This window comes from Coptis chinensis, chromosome 3 (genome assembly GCF_015680905.1).
Source record: "Coptis chinensis isolate HL-2020 chromosome 3, ASM1568090v1, whole genome shotgun sequence".
NCBI lineage: Eukaryota > Viridiplantae > Streptophyta > Magnoliopsida > Ranunculales > Ranunculaceae > Coptis > Coptis chinensis.
In genome coordinates this window covers 16,722,204-16,730,533 of record NC_141458.1, presented here as the reverse complement: position 1 = coordinate 16,730,533, position 8,330 = coordinate 16,722,204, and the positions used below count along the sequence as shown (strand labels likewise).

Below are 8,330 nucleotides of genomic sequence, written 5' to 3'. Positions count from 1 at the left end.
CTGTTAGCAGGTCAGATATTCCCAATGCCAAATAATAATACCCAAAATAATACAAATAAATACTAATATATAAATCATGGTAGTGAGTTCTACAGAAAGGACATGCATAATATACAGAATGGGTATCAAGCTCAAGACCCTTACAATAGAATTGCTCGAGCAATGGCCACATCATCTTCCCAAGGATAGCACTACATGGTTAAAAAGAATATTAGCCCACATAGTTGTAGCAAAAAAATAGTAACCATCCAATAAACATAAAAGCAAAAAAGCAAGAGACATCTAGACAATGTAGCAAGCACATACCAGTCATCACTACTACTGATGTTGTTGCTGCTGATTAGGTGGTGGAGGTGGCATACCAGGACGAAACCCCGGAATCCCCTGACCAAGAGGAGGCATCCCAGACCTAGGTGGCTGCTGACCCTGCATACCGGGTCTAGGCGGAGGAGGTGGTCCTCTCATCATCTGTTGAGGTGGAGGCATAGGCCATTGTCCAAACTGCGGTGGCGACATCTGAAAAGGCCCAGGAGGTCCACCAGGTCGAAACATAGGTGGTGGCAGTCCTCTTCCCATCTGCTGTGGTTGTTGTCCAGGATAGCCCAGGTGGCATTTGTCCAGGAGGAGGTCGAGGATAATTCATCGGTGGGGCAGTCATATTGGGTATAGGTGGCCTCGATATTTGAGGTTGCATCATACCAAGAGCAGGTCCACCAATACCTCTAACGGGACCAGATAAACCAGGTTGAGCTTGAACTAAAGGAGCAATATGAATACCTCTACCGGCAGCACGACCCAAACCCGGTCCAGCCATAACACCCCCTGCACCGACCATTTTCGCCCTAGATTCTTCAGGAGGTGGTGGGCCTTCAACAGTCTTGGAAACGACTTCTTCCCCACGAAGGCCTATCTTGCATGAGCAAATCATTGTAGAATTTGGCCTTCAAAACAAACATGAAAGTAATTATTGGTAAATCAACTTAAAGTTCAGAGAACAAGAAAGAGTGTAACATGTGCACTGGTGGAATAGAAAACGAAAACTTATAAGTGAACTTACATCACACAACTTCCCAGCTGAGTTATATTGTTCTCACAGCCACAAGAGCATGCATGTTGGGCAGGGGACAATGGTGTCATTATAAAAGGAAGAAACCGAGACACAACAGGAGGTTACATTGAAAAAGAAAAAAGAATGAATGAGAGAAAAGCATTTGCAGTATTTGAACAAAAACTGCCTTCAAAAGAAAAGCAAGTCCTCTACTGTGACCAAATAACATAGTCCTCTACTTGGGAGGACGTGCTCGAAGTAATGTTTCAAGGCGTGGTGGTTTCGGTTCTGTAAGCTTGTGGGGATTCCAAAGATTCTGTTATATACGTAAACACCATTTCCAGATCAATTAATTCTAACAATGAGTAAAACTGTTGGAGGTACTTTGACTAGAAATCTAGAATGAAAATAATTAACCCGGTAAGATGATTCAATTGATGATGTTTCAACGTTTTGGTTTGCCCTCTCCGTTGTTTTCAAATGAAACTCCTGAACATAATATATTTACTTTATGACCTTAGCCATATATTTTCATTCCTATCCGAAAGATCTATAGAAAACTAGATTACCTGAAACTCTGGCAGTTGAGGGGTACTTCTGGGCAATGTTGAAGCTTCCAGCATCTGTAAGCAACAAAGATCAATTCAACTGAAAAATATAAAGTGGACTACAAAAAATTAAAAACATGTCAAAGTTAACATACCTTCTTGTTAACTGGTCCGCCTTAAACTTTGGAATATTGGCCATCATCTCTTCCTCAAGCTCGCCAGAGAGCTTTTCACCCTAACATCGAAAGCGGTGAGATGTTTCCATGTCAGGCTCCTTAGGTCTCGTCAATGTGAGTTTTGGCTTAGAAGTGGTGTTTGCCTGTACAAAAATAGCCACACAATCTACATTAGGTTGAACATGCTAGTGATGGGATGAAACAGTTAAGCGGGAAACACAAAGTTAAAATTCAAGGAAATGCTCATGGCATCTGAACGAGATCAAAGCTTTAGGAACTAGTTTAAACAAATAACATATATGCATTATCTTTTGAAGTCAGAAGAGAAATTTTTTGTCACAATCAATAAAAGAAAGACGGGAATTAAAAGTTAATAAAGCAATACCGTCAAGGAAAAAGGTATCATGGTTAGTCAATTTGCAGTTTGATAAAGTAGTCGACTAATGCTAAATGTCATACAGTAGTGGTACAACCAGGAGTCTGAGATCTCATTCTAATGGTACAAAAACAGAACATCACATTCATCTTTAGTGGTTGATGAGGCTTACCATTGGTCTATAGCTTCAATTCGACACCCTACCGAAATGCCCTACTTCATATTTAATAACAATTGTGAAGAATGTGATTAGAAGGCACTCAATCGAGGAATAATGTGAGTTCTTCCTCCTCCACAATAAAACCCTAGATTTACTCTTTTGAAAACCTTAGAAGAATGGAGATAAAGGTGAGGAAGAGAGGGTTTTACACCTCACCCCAATCTCTAAAGACCAACTAGTAATTTATATAAAGAAGAACTCAGCCCAAAATGCTAGTCCCAAAACCACCCCACTCTCATGTTCTTAATTCCTTTTTCAATACATTTTTACCCCAAAGATTGATACAACTACAAAGAACACGCCCAATTTATCAATCACATTCACTTAAGTGGTCAACCTTAAGTTCTACTAACAATTTCCAATAGTTTAATTTGATAATCTAATTAACATGTTCACCTTGCATATTAAAAATGCCAAATCCAAATTACTCGTAGCCTAAAAGATAATTATTAAAATATGAAAAATACCTCTGAGAAGAGTCATGTCCCTCCCATCTTTTGACTGCAGAGCACTATTTTGTCAACTAATGCACCATGTATTGCCCTGTAGAAGGAATACATTGTAGAATAAAAAAGTTAAAGTACACCCACCATTACATCTTTATAAAAAGTTAACAAAATACTAGCTATAGGTATACCACGTAGAACAATTCATTAAACATGTCAAAAGTGAACTTACTTAACATTTAATCTAAGTCAAAATCATCATCACTAGATATTATGCCCTCTTCTTCATAATTACAATATTCAGCCAATATATCATCTTATTCATCAGTTTCACCATCATTAACAATAAAATCATCATCCATCAATGAATTTCTCTCTATAATGGTCCTGACCGCAGCCGCGTCAACTTCACTTGGGTTCAAATCTTCTCTATTTAGTTGTATGGGTGCAACTTCTTCTGCTTCGATTCCATTGCTACTTTCATCAAGTTGCTCTTCTTCTTGATATGCCTCTCCACCATACTCTACTCCAATCTCATCCTCTCATTCTAAAACATCATACACATTCTTAGGTTTTAACTTCAGGACAACTTGCCAACTACCCCGCAGTTTAGTATCACTCACGTAAAAGACTTGAGCTGCTTGAGTTGCTAGCACAAATCAATCATCTTTATACCAAGTCCGCGAAACATTAACACTAGTCACATAGCGGTCTGTGTGTATTCATGTTTTTCTGTTACCAACATCCCACCAATCACACTGGAAAAGAAAAACTCGATAGCCAAATAAGTAGTCCAACACTATGACATCTGTTAAGATACCATAAAAGTCGATCTCTTTTGATTCGTGGCACCTTTCCACAACCACACCACTATTTTGAGTGCGTAGGTTTACTTCTTTATCCCTAGTATGAAACCTTATTCCATTAACAATGCATCCGCTATACTGATTGACACGATTATCTGGCCCGCATGCTAATGAATACAACTCATCGGTTTAGCGGGGAGATTTCTCGAACCGCAATATTTGCATCTACCAATAAAATATAGACTAATCAGTAATATCAAAATGGGCATGTAGTTAAGTACAATATCAAAAGGACCCTAAATGAACACTAACCCGACGCTTAAACCATTCAGGAAAAAGTGCTTCCTGCCTCTCTTCTAGATTATGTGGACTTTGCATGTTAAGCTCTATCTTGTGTTGTTTGCATATAGTGAAAACATTATGATTATATGTCTTTCCATCACTTACTAACACCTATATAGGGTCTAAATAATTATTCAACTTACTTAAGATATGGTAATACTTCATTTGTATTATTCAGCACGTAGTACCGAGCCTTATCGAGCTCTTTTGAGTCCATGATCATATACCTAGAAGCCCCCAGTGGTCGTACATTCTGTTTGAAAATAGACAACCCTATATGTTGTTTCCCATTACCACCATCAAAATTACCCATTTCTTCAGGGTGCCCTTTCTGAGACGCTTTTCATGCGTCAGCCGCCTGGTTTTTAGGATCCTCGATTCCCAAACCATGTTTGTAAACCCTCTTCACGGTTGAACCTTGTTTCAATTCCTTGTAGATACATAGAGCAGAAAGTGAGACATTCAGTATCAACGTATGCTTCTGCAATTGAACCTTCTGGGTGTGCCTTATTACGTACATATTGTTTCAGCGTGTGAAGAAATCTGCATAAAATTTCACAATTATTGAATACTGAATACAACATGATACTATAGTTTTAAACATAAGCTACATTTTATATTAAACATTTACCTTTCAATAAGATACATCCATCAGTATTGCACAGGTCCACCATATATTGCTTCATGGGGCAAGTGAACAGCCAAGTGAACCATGACATCAAAGAATGCCGGCGGGAAAATCTGTTCAAGCTTACATATAATCAAGGCAATGTCTTTTTCCATCTTCTCGAGAATTTCCAATCTCAATGTCTTGCAACACAACTCCTTGAAGAAGGTACCCAACTCAATTAATGAGGTGCATACATCATTAGACAAACAATCTCGTATTCCAATAGGAAGAAGTCGTTGTAGAAGTACATGACAATCGTGACTCTTCATTCCTAATATTTTACCATCTTTAGTATTTACACAACGAGAGATGTTTGAGGCATAACCATCTGGAAACTTCACTGACTTCAACCACTCACAAAATGCAATTCTCTCTATAAACGACATAGTGTAGCATGCAGGTGGTACAACAAATTTATTACCCTTCGGAATTACATGCAACTCTTCCCTTATGCCCATTGTAGCCAAATCCAATCGAGCTTTTACCGAATCTTTGTTTTTACCCTCTAGGTTCATTAGTGTGCCCAACACGTTGTCACATATATTCTTTTCAATATGCATAACATCTAGATTGTGGCGCAATTCAAGATTTTCCCAATATGGCAACTCAAAAAATATGCTCTTCTTTGTCCAATTCAACTCAATCTCTGTCCGCTTTCTCTTCTTCTTGTTCGGTCTCTTCCCAAATTTCTGTTCTTCAACAAGATTAAGCTGCAATAACACTTCATCATCTGGCAACTCCTTTGGCTGCTGCCTATTCTCAACCTTTCCATCAAACAACTGCTTTCCTCGGGTTTGCCAAGGATGTCGTGGAGGCAAAAAGCGGCGATTGGCCATATAACATAACTTTTGGCCATTCTTCAAATACATAGAAACAATATCCTTATTGCAATTTGGACATGCTAACTTGCCCTCCATCCAGACAAGTTACCATATGCAGGAAAATCATTTATAGTCCACAATAGTGCAACATGCATCTAGAATGTCTTCTTCTTCACAACATCGTATGTCTCCACCCCATTTACCCACAAATCCTTCAATTCATCTATCAATGGCTGCAAATACACATCAATGTCATTTCCTGGTGATTTACGACCAGGAATAAGTAAAGACATGAAGATGAAAGGCTCTTTCATAGATTTCCAAGGTGGCAAATTATATGGCATGACCATTACTAGCCACATACAATATTGATTGCTCATGTCACCAAAAGGGTTAAACCCGTCACTTGCAAGACCAAGGCGAACATTGCGAGGATCACTAGCAAACCACTCATTCTTCTTGTCAAACTCTTTCCATGCTTTAGAATCTGCTGGGTGTCTAAGCACATTTTCCTCCTCAACCCATTTCTCTTTATGCCATCTCATATCCACCGCCGTCTTCCTTGACCTAAACAACCTTTGAAGCCTCGGTGTAAGTGGAAAATACCGCAAAACCTTTTGTGGTATTCTCTTATTCTTACCTTCATTAATCTTATACCTTGGTGAATTACATTCTGGGCAACTCTCAAGATCCTTGTTTTTTTTTCCAAAACAGCACACAATCATTTACGCATGCATGTATTGGAATATAACCAAGCCCTAACCCCCGCATTAACTGCTTAGCCTCATGATGGGATGCGGGGAGTGTCTCGCCTGCAGGCAATGCTACTTTTATCAATTGAAGTATTGTATCAAATGATTTGCTACTCCAACGATAGATTATCTTTGTGTGAAGCAACTTCATAAGAAAATCTAATTTGGAAAATTTCCCACAACCTGGATACAAAGGCTATCGTGCATCATTCAAAAGTCTATCAAAAGAATCTGGATTTTCTTCACTCGTATCATTATGGCTAGTAGAAGGGTCTGCATCTATATCATTTGTATAATTATCTCCAACTTCTCTATGCTGTATATGTGGAATAGGATTATTCACGTGAGTTGGTGCTCTTAAATCCTCAAGCAGGTCCTGCATCCCATCGAAATGACCACCTTCATTACCAAAACCATCCTCGTCTTCATCTTCTTCACTCATCACCTCCAATTCTTCACCGTGATATACCCAACGAGTGTAACTCTTGTCCATGCCATGCTCTTCCAAATCATATTTCACGTCATTGACAAGCTTGTAATATCTATTTTTGCAAATCCGGCATGGACATAGAATTCTATCCGCCTTGTCTTTGTGAACACCATCAACGATAATAAATTCATTAATACCATTGGTATACTGAGTGCCAAACCTATCTGGCAATTGAATCCAACTCTTATCCATATTCAATAATGAGACAGCTCCTATAAAAAAAATGTTTAAGAAAGTTAATTTCAGCACAAATGAAATTAAATAAAATAATTAACAAGAAAAACAAAAAGACAAGCAAATGGACATCAACATTTAACCACAAGATATTCAAGTGAACAAAGGCACCGAAGTTTCGGTGCTTTCGAACACCTATCAATCACAAAGGATATCGAAGCGAATGACCAATCACCAGCTCACTAAGTGTGTTACCTCATCAAATTGATAATCAATCCCATCTCTCAAAACAATCAAAATGAATTTAAATAAGGCTAGATCTCCCTGATTTTTCACTCATTTTACACATATCGAGCTTCCTCGAAAACGAACAACCAATCGAAATCTAACGCTTAAAATCGATTTCCCTACTAAACCATATATACTAAAACAGAATACAAAACAACATGACCCCTCATTCAATCAAACAAATTAAATAAAATCCAAAATCATATGTGTAAAATAAAAGAAGTGCGTACCTAGAATAAAAAGCTTAACCTGGGATCCAACTACACCACCTTTCCAGAAAATTTCAGAAAATTAGAATCGCCAAAAACGAAAGATTAAGACTTTTGATGTTTAAAATTAGACTCATGATTAACGGGGAAAAAAAAGATGTTTAAAATCAAAATTCTTCAACATTAGAACCACTAAACCTTTGCACTTTAATTAGATGGCTAAACAAAAAAGAGAAGTGATTTACCAGTAAAGGTTGAGCACACGCTAAAAATAGAGAGTGATGGGAGAGATCGGAGAGGTGAGCTGGAAGTTAGTGAGAAGGAGACGGTGGTATTTTTAGGTAGGGTTCTTTTTTTTTTTCTGATATTTTGGCAAAAAAAAGGAGCGCATAAGGGAAAACTCAGTGGGAAGTAGCGGCAAGATATCCAAAATAATTCTATTATAGCAACATATTTGCTGCTCCCAATGCGTAGCAAAAGCCCCATCACTTGCAACGAAACAGTAAAGCGTGGCCGAAGCTTTTTAGAAACCACCCAACGTTATATTAGCTGCAGATTTGAGCGTAGCAAAAACTTATAACTATTTACTACGCCCTTCAAAGTGTCGATGATACTATTAAAATGAATTAAACACCATTTTCTTTTTACTAAAAAACATGAAATATCTTTATCTACACTTAAAAGCGTTGCCGATACTACCAATTTTACTTGTATCCTACGAAAGCTTAGCTACACTTAAAAGCGTTGCTAATGTGTGGTATTTGCTATACTTTCTAAGTGTTGCAAATAATTTCGTAGGAAAAGGCCCCATCTCTTGTAGTAAAATAATTGTCGGAAAATCGGAAACTGGATGCAAATGCATTGAACTAACCCTCAGAGATTAAATTACCAGGAAATCGGAAACTGGATGCAACTATATTGAACTAACCTAAAAAAATAACTATAAATTGGAAACAGGATGCAA

At 38.0% G+C, this 8,330-nt stretch overlaps 2 pseudogenes; both read right to left on the bottom strand.

The window, feature by feature from the left end:
* Positions 1–318: 318 nt before the first annotated feature.
* LOC147508279 (uncharacterized) lies at positions 319–1,795 on the bottom strand (annotated as a pseudogene).
* Positions 1,796–4,327: 2,532 nt separating this feature from the next.
* On the bottom strand, positions 4,328–6,416 carry LOC147508278 (uncharacterized; annotated as a pseudogene).
* Positions 6,417–8,330: the final 1,914 nt, after the last annotated feature.